Source organism: Bos javanicus, chromosome 3 (assembly GCF_032452875.1).
Source record: "Bos javanicus breed banteng chromosome 3, ARS-OSU_banteng_1.0, whole genome shotgun sequence".
In the NCBI taxonomy this organism is placed as follows: domain Eukaryota; kingdom Metazoa; phylum Chordata; class Mammalia; order Artiodactyla; family Bovidae; genus Bos; species Bos javanicus.
Window position 1 is genome coordinate 96,190,671 of NC_083870.1, and position 8,686 is coordinate 96,199,356.

Genomic DNA, 8,686 nt, shown 5'->3' on the forward strand with positions numbered 1-8,686 from the left:
TTATTTTATTGAAGTATGATTGATTTATAATTTCTGCTGCAGAGTGAGGTGATTCAGTTATACATATATATATATATATATATATACATTTTTAAAAATTCTTCTTTTCCATTATGGTTTATCATAGGGTACTGAATATAGTTTTCTGTGCTATACAAGTAGGAATGCTGAACTTTTGTAATTGGCAAATGGGGGTGAGGGTTTTAAGCTGAGGAACTTTCTGGCATTTCCAAAATTACCTGACACTGATAATATGTTCTTTTAGCAGCATGTGGCAGGAGAAGGGGCTCAGGTTTTCACATTGGAAGCATCACAGATCCAATCCTGGCTTTGTCCTTTCTGAGCTAATTTTTAGCAAGCCACAGAAACACTCTATGTTTCAAATTTCTTATCTATAAAATGAGAATGGAAATAATACTTATAGGGTAGTTGGAATTTAATGTAATAATTGATGTAAAAGGCTTGGCACTTATAAATGGCAGTGATTACTGTTGTTGTATGTTTATCTTTTTTTTTGCTCATCAAATATGTGACCAGGAGTCAGAAGGCATGTGGTCTAGTCCCAGCCCTTGAACCCAACTTGGGCCTTGCTTAACCTCTTTGAGCCTCAGTTTGTTTTTTTTTTCTTCTTCTGTCAGACAGTAAAGAATGCTCCTTTTACCATCCCAAATCAGGGCTCTTTTGAGGACCAAACAATATAATGTGAAAATGGAAAGTTGACTCTACTATGCTTTACAATGGAAAACACTCAAATAAAAATTTTTTTTTATAATAGTCACCAAAAGAAGTAACTGCCTGATTCATTTTTGTTGTTCAGTGTCCAAGTTATGTCTGACTCTTTGCAACTCCATGGACTGCAGCATGCCAGGCTCCTCTGTCCTCCAGTATTTTCTGGAATTTGCTCAAGTTCATATCTATTGAGTCTGTGATGATATCCAACCATTTTATCCTCTGCCACCCCTTCTCCTTTTGCCTTCAATCTTTCCCAGCCTTAGGGTCTTTCCCAGTGAGCTGGCTGTTCGCATCAGGTGGCTGAAGTTTTGGAACTTCAGCTTCAGCACCAGTCCTTCCAATGAATATTCAGAATTGATTTCCTTTAGGGATTGACTGGTTTGATCTTGCAGTCCAAGGGACTCTCAAGAGTCTTCTCCAACACCATAGTTTAAAAGCCTCAATTCTTCAGCACTCAACCTTCTTTATAGTCCAACTTTCATATCCATACATGACTACTGGAAAAACCATAGCTTTGACTATATGGACCTTTCCTTTTCTCTAGGAACAGGGTATGTGCTATGTAATCTTACCCAGTTGGTCAGAGGTGCATCCCTGATTCAGCTGGGCCAGTTGGAGGGCGTCTTTGGGATTTTTCAAATTGGAATAAGAGGAAGGAAATCCTAGGTCTTTGGTGAGAGCAGGAGTTGTTAGATGTGAGGCTTGGTAGAAGTAGGTTGTCATTTTTCATGCTATATAGGGGAAAGCATGATTTTCTTGGGTGGAATGATGCTGACATGCTGAAAGAGGGCAAGATGGGTGACAGGAAGACCTGGAACTATCTGAGACCCTGGCTGCTGTGCTTCCTGAGGCCCAGCCGCACCTCATTCACAAGGGACACTCCGTATCCTTCCCTTCTTTATCTCCGCAAATTTCAACTGGGTTTCCAACACTTGTAACTCTGACAAATATTTTATTCACTCTACAAGTATTTATTAAATACTTATGCTATGTTAGCTAGATGTTCATCAAATGGTATAACAGATTGGTAAGGCCATTTTCACTGCCCCAAGCCTGTTCTGCCTGCCTTCTCTTTACCTCTTAGCAGGAAACTGCAGGGTGTACCTCCATCCCCTGCTGAGCCAGACCTCTGGGCAAAAATCACAGAACTGGAGAATCTTAGTCTCTTAGAGCTAAAGAATAATTAAACCTGAATTCTCACAGGCTTAGTCAGCAAAAACAAGAACAGGAGCTAACTGTGGCTCAGACCATGAACTCCTTATTGCCAAATTCAGACTTAAATTTAAGAAAGTAGGGAAAACCACTAGACCATTCAGGTATGACCTAAATCAAATCCCTTATGATTATACAGTGGAAGTGAGAAATAGATTTAAGGGCCTAGGTCTGATAGATAGAGTACCTGATGAACTATGGAATGAGGTTCGTGACATTGTACAAGAGACAGGGATCACGACCATTCCCATAGAAAAGAAACACAAAAAAGCAAAATGGCTGTCTGGGGAGGCCTTACAAATAGCTGTGAAAAGAAGAGAAGCGAAAAGCAAAGGAGAAAAGGAAAGATATAAACATCTGAATGCAGAGTTCCAAAGAATAGCAAGAAGAGATAAGAAAGCCTTCTTCAGCGATCAATGCAAAGAAATAGAGGAAAACAACAGAATGGGAAAGACTAGGGATCTCCTCAAGAAAATCAGAGATACCAAAGGAACATTTCATGCAAAGATGGGCTCGATAAAGGACAGAAATGATATGGACCTAAGAGAAGCAGAAGATATTAAGAAGAGATGGCAAGAATACACAGAAGAACTGTACAAAAAAGATCTTCATGACCCAGATAATCACGATGGTGTGGTCACTGACCTAGAGCCAGACATCCTGGAATTTGAAGTCAAGTGGGCCTTGGAAAGCATCACTATGAACAAAGCTAGTGGAGGTGATGGAGTTCCAGTTGAGCTATTCCAAATCCTGAAAGATGATGCTGTGAAAGTGCTGCACTCAATATGCCAGCAAACTTGGAAAACTCAGCAGTGGCCACAGGACTGGAAAAGGTCAGTTTTCATTCCAATCCCAAAGAAAGGCAATGCCAAAGAATGCTCAAACTACCGCACAATTGCACTCATCTTACACGCTAGTAAAGAAATGCTAAAAATTCTCCAAGCCAGGCTTCAGCAATATGTGAACCGTGACCTTCCTGATGTTCAAGCTGGTTTTAGAAAAGGCAGAGGAACCAGAGATCAAATTGCCAACATCTGCTGGATCATGGAGAAAGCAAGAGAGTTCCAGAAAAACATCTATTTCTGCTTTATTGACTATGCCAAAGCCTTTGACTGTGTGGATCACAATAAACTGTGGAAAATTCTGAAAGAGATGGGAATACCAGACCACCTGATCTGCCTCTTGAGAAATTGTATGCAGGTCAGGAAGCAACAGTTAGAACTGGACATGGAACAACAGACTGGTTCCAAATAGGAAAAGGAGTATGTCAAGGCTATATATTGTCACCCTGTTTATTTAACTTCTATGCAGAGTACATCATGAGAAACGCTGGGCTGGAAGAAACACAAACTGGAATCAAGATTGCTGGGAGAAATATCAATAACCTCAGATATGCAGATGACACCACCCTTATGGCAGAAAGTGAAGAGGAACTCAAAAGCCTCTTGATGAAAGTGAAAGAGGAGAGTGAAAAAGTTGGCTTAAAGCTCAACATTCAGAAAATGAAGATCATGGCATCCGGTCCCATCACTGCATGGGAAATAGATGGGGAAACAGTGGAAACAGTGTCAGACTATTTTTCTGGGCTCCAAAATCACTACAGATGGTGACTGCAGCCATGAAGTTAAAAGACACTTACTCCTTGGAAGGAAAGTTATGACCAACCTAGATAGCATATTCAAAAGCAGAGACATTACTTTGCCAACAAAGGTCCGTCTAGTCAAGGCTATGGTTTTTCCTGTGGTCATGTATGGATGTGAGAGTTGGACTGTGAAGAAGGCTGAGCGCCGAAGAATTGATGCTTTTGAACTGTGGTGTTGGAGAAGACTCTTGAGAGTCCCTTGGACTGCAAGGAGATCCAACCAGTCCATTCTGAAGGAGATCAGCCCTGGGTGTTCTTTGGAAGGAATGATGCTAAAGCTGAAACTCCAGTACTTTGGCCACCTCATGCGAAGAGTTGACTCATTGGAAAAGACTCCGATGCTGGGAGGGATTGGGGGCAAGAGGAGAAGGGGATGATAGAGGATGAGGTGGCTGGATGGCATCACTGAGTCGATGGACGTGAGTCTGAGTGAACTCTGGGAGTTGGTGATGGATAGGGAGGCCTGGTGTGCTGGGATTCATGGGGTCGCGAAGAGTCGGACACAACTGAGCAACTGATCTGATCTGATCTGATCTGATATTAGGGAAAACCCTTGTTTGAAAGATACAGAGCCCTCCAACTCATACCAGGGTGGTAACTTTTCCACACTCCTCACTAGGACTTGAGGTGGAGGTGGGAGTCAAAGGATATTTCAAGGGGGTCCTCTTGCTTTTAACTCCTACTGTGAATTGGAATCAGTTTCAGCATTTATTTAGAAATAGATTCCTGGGTCCCTGCTCAAACTACCCAAATCACAATACTTAGGGGCAGATAAGAAGGAATGAAATTTGGTCATTTGTAGAGATGTGGATGGACCTAGAGACTGTCAATATAGAGTGAAGTAAGTCAGAAAGAGAAAAACAAATGCCGTATATTAACACATTTTTGTGGAATCTGAAAAAAAGAATGGCATGGATGATTTTATTTACAAAGCAAAAATAAAGGCACAGATGCAGAGAACAAATGTATGGATTCCAAGGGGGAATGGGTTGAATTGGGAAACTGGGACTGACATACATACATGATGGTACCATGTATAAAACAGATAGCTAATGAAGAAAATAGTGTAGAGCACAGGGAACTCTGTGCAGTGCTCTGTAGTAACCTAGGTTGGAAGGAAATCCAAAAAAGAAGGAAATCCACTCAATAGTGTTGACTTGAGGGTTAAATGAGGAAAGGAAGGCATCTTGTCTAGCCTAGTGCATGGCAAGAGCAGATGTTCAAAAATATGGGTTCACTTATTTCATTGATCTTTGAATCCTTCCTTTCCACCCCTGTCCCCTGCCCCCTAGCTGTCCCAACTCACTTTCCACTCACCTTTTCTTGTTCCTTGGGCTCTTCATACCAGAGTGCCAGCATGTGGTTCTGCTGCATAGCTCTTTTCTTTTTCTTTTTAATCAGAAGTGAGTAAAAGGAGAGTTCAGTGACAGCTCAGAACCTCAGGAATCAAGCCACAGAAAATCTATCTCAAAGAAGGCAGTGAACTGGCCCACAAGGGTGACCTGCTGGCTTCTGACTTCATTGAGACGAGGCAGGGGCTGTGGGAAGAAAACAGATTGCAGAGCTGAAAGACTGGGGTTCAAAGCCCAGCTTTGCCTCTGAGTGGCTGTGTGGCTCGACCAGTCTTTTTTCCTCTCTGGGCCTTAGTTTCCCCAGCTGACAATAAGGGGCAGATCAGAGGAAGTTCTGATACTTTAAATTTCCAGTTTTATTCTAATTATATGTCTCAGGAAGGATAAGTGGGCCCTGAATATGATATGATGAATGAATATTATTAATGAGAAGTGGAAATAATTTGTGGTTGAGAGCCATGCCTCAGATCAGAGGGACAGGATACATGGCCAGGCTATATTTTCCAGCAGATTAAGTTAAAAGCTGTGGCCCAAGACTCTGAAATACGAAGAAAGAAGATGACAGAATAATTTTTAAAGAAATATTAATACTTTTCAGCTAAATGGTGTAGCAGATGACTTCTAGGAATTTATTCTTGTTCTCTATCAAAGGTGGAGAGTTCACAGCCCTCAAGGAGACAGGAGGCTGTGGGATGGAGTAGCCCAGGTGGCCTTAAGCCAGTTGCTAACTCTTCTGAGCCCCAGTTTCCTCCCGTCCAAAGTGGGGGTGATCTTCCTACCTAGGATGGTCCTTGCAGGGGTCGTATGAAGTACTGAGTGTGAGAGTGTCCCTCCCACAGCACGTGATCCTAATTCTGGTCTTACTTGGTTGTGGCTGGTTGGGAGGGTCAAAGGGGTAATGAGGAGGATTGCCAGTTTCATGGATAGGGAGCCCAGTTTCAGACCAAGAGTGTAGCCAAGGTGACAACCTTACCATTTTGTTTCCTCACATTTATTTATTGAGCCAATGTTTATTGAACACATGTCATGTGGTGCTGGTGCTGGGGTGGTCTACAGCCCCACCCTCAGTGTGGAAAAGCACCTCCACATCCACAGGCCCCCCTCCACCTCGGACCAGCCCCACCCAGCAGCTGCCCAATTGGAAGATGGGGAACAGTATCCCTCTTCCTCCCTCTTCATCCAGACAACACCATATCTAGTCCATTCATTCTGCTACTGTCACTCACCCTGTTCCTCCTCCGACTGCACTAGTCCAGACCACCACCCCATGTCAGGGAGCCCAGAGCAGCCTCCTCTCTGCAGATGCAATCCGGATTCCACATGCCAGCCAGAGCGACCCTTTTAAAACATAAACCATGCCACTGCCCTACTCAAGATTCAGTGGATGTCTTTTGCCCTCAGCAATGAGAACTTGGCCCTTTGTACAGCTTAGCAGGTCCCGTCCACCCCGTCCCCCACCCGCCCCGTCCTCTGGCCCTGCATGCTCCAGCTTCATCATGCACGGCTCTTTCAGATGAAAACTCACCTGGTGGTTTAGGACGGGCTGTTTCAAGCCTTCGTGGCATTGCTGGGTGCCCTCCCTCTGCTGGATGTCACCCTTCCTGCCAGCACCTACTCTATGTTGATAATCACCTTCTCTGTGAAGACATTCCTGAGTTTCCCTCAGCAGAGCTTTCTTTGTTTATCAGCTGTAGAAATAGTCTTGGAGAAGGGAAGTGACCAGCCCAGATCACAAATGAACAGTAACACAGGCCTTCTACATCAGTCTGCTAGGGCTGCCACAGAATACGCAGACTGGGTGGCTTCAACAACAGACATTCATTTTCTCACAGTTCTGGAAGCTGCAAGTCCATGGTCAATGTGCTGGCAAGGTTGGTTTCTGGTGAGGCCTATTTTTCTGGCTTGTAGGTGGCCATGTTCTTGCTATGTCCTTACATGGCCTTGTCTTTGTGTTCACTCTTGTGTGTCCTGTGGAGCCAAGGGTGCAAGATGGGACTTGATATTTAGAGGAGAAATAGAAGAATGGGATGATCAGGGATGAGAAGAAGACGATTCTAGTGGCCTAGGGTGGAGGTGAGGAGGGGTAGCAGCCTGTGTAAAGGTGTGGGGGCTGGACTAAGTGTGAATATGCAGGCTGGGCAATGGAGGGGAGGAGTGAGGAGGAGAATGGGGAGCTCAATGTGCCTTGACTTTGGGAGGGAGCAGAGAGCAAGTCTGTTTGCAAAGCAGGTGGTGACTAAAGGCTGCCATCCACTGTGAGAGCTCAGCCTCCTATCTAGGCCACATGTCACCCTTCAGTCCTTCATTGTAGGGATGCACACCCCTATTTCTGGGAATTGGTAAAACCAGTTGCCTAGGTCCACAGTCTGGTGAGCAGCAGAGCCAGGACTTGAACTCAGCGGTCCTGATCCCCAGTCTGTGTGGGACCTTTTCTCTGCTCAGGGTCAGGAGTGGTAAGGTAAGTTAGAAGCCTACGGTACAAAATTTAGGGAGGCCCTCACACCATCCTGGGGTTGAGTCCCTCTCTTCTTGTCTCACTCTTGCCCCAGCCCAGTCTGGCCTCCTTCTCAGTGGTGACCACCTCTCTTCTAACATCAGCGGTAGAGGCAGCAGGCTGCAAGGACCTGCAGCTGCACTTGGCTTTGCTCCTAACCAAGTGGGAGGCATGAAGTTAGTGGCTCTACAGGCAAAATCAATCCAGTCAGAATTATTGCCTTCTCCTTCCCCTGCCCACTTTAGGAGCCAACCATGCAGCATTACCTGTTCTAACTAATTTCCTCAGTTCACTAGGTCCACTTTCAACCACTGGTGCCTGGCACAGAATGGAGCTGAAGCTGGTAGAAAGGGGCAGGGGCCTCCCTCCTCGCTCTGCTCTATGGCCTAGGCCACCTGTTGTCAGAGGCCAGGAAGAGATCAGGACTCACAACTGGAACACTGAATTCAAGACCAAGCTCTTCCTCCTCCTGATTGTGTGACCTGGACAAGTCTCTAGGCATCTCTGAGTCTCCTGTCTCCTCTGTAAATGTGTAGAATAATTTTTGCCCTCCCACCTTCCAGGCCACAATGAGAGGTTAATGTGAAAATTCTTTAAAACCTGAACAGGAGTGAGGCAAAATTGGAAATAACAATCGATAGCACTTTTATAGTACTTACTGCATGCATCTCTAACCCTACAATATACATATGATCACCAACACCATCATCATCCCCATTTAGAACATGAAGGAAATCAAGGCTCCAGGAGTTAAGTAGCTTGTCTAAGGGCAAGACACTAATAAGTAGAAAAGCTAGGCTCAAACCCTGGCAATCCAGCTCTACATCTGTGCCCTTATCCAAAATGCTCTTTTTCCTTCTGAGACATTTCCCACTTGTGTTTAAATGTTAGTTAAGAATGGGCTTCCCTGATAGCTTAGCTGGTAAAGAATCCACTTGCAATGCAGGTGACCCCAGTTTGATTCCTGGGTTGGGAATATCCCCTGGAGAGGGATAGGCTACCCACTCCAGTATTCTTACCTGGAGAATCCCATGGACAGAGGAGCCTGGTGGGCTACAGTCCATGGGGTCGCAAAGAGTCAGATGTGACTAAGCGACTAAGCACAAGAATGATCAGGCCAGGCACTTAACATATTTTTTATTTTTTTTCATTTGATCTTCCTGAGATGATGGAGATTATTTGCCCATTTTGTAGATGAGAAAACTGAGACTTAAAGAGGGGCATGTGGTTAATGAGTGGAGGGTCAGGATTTAA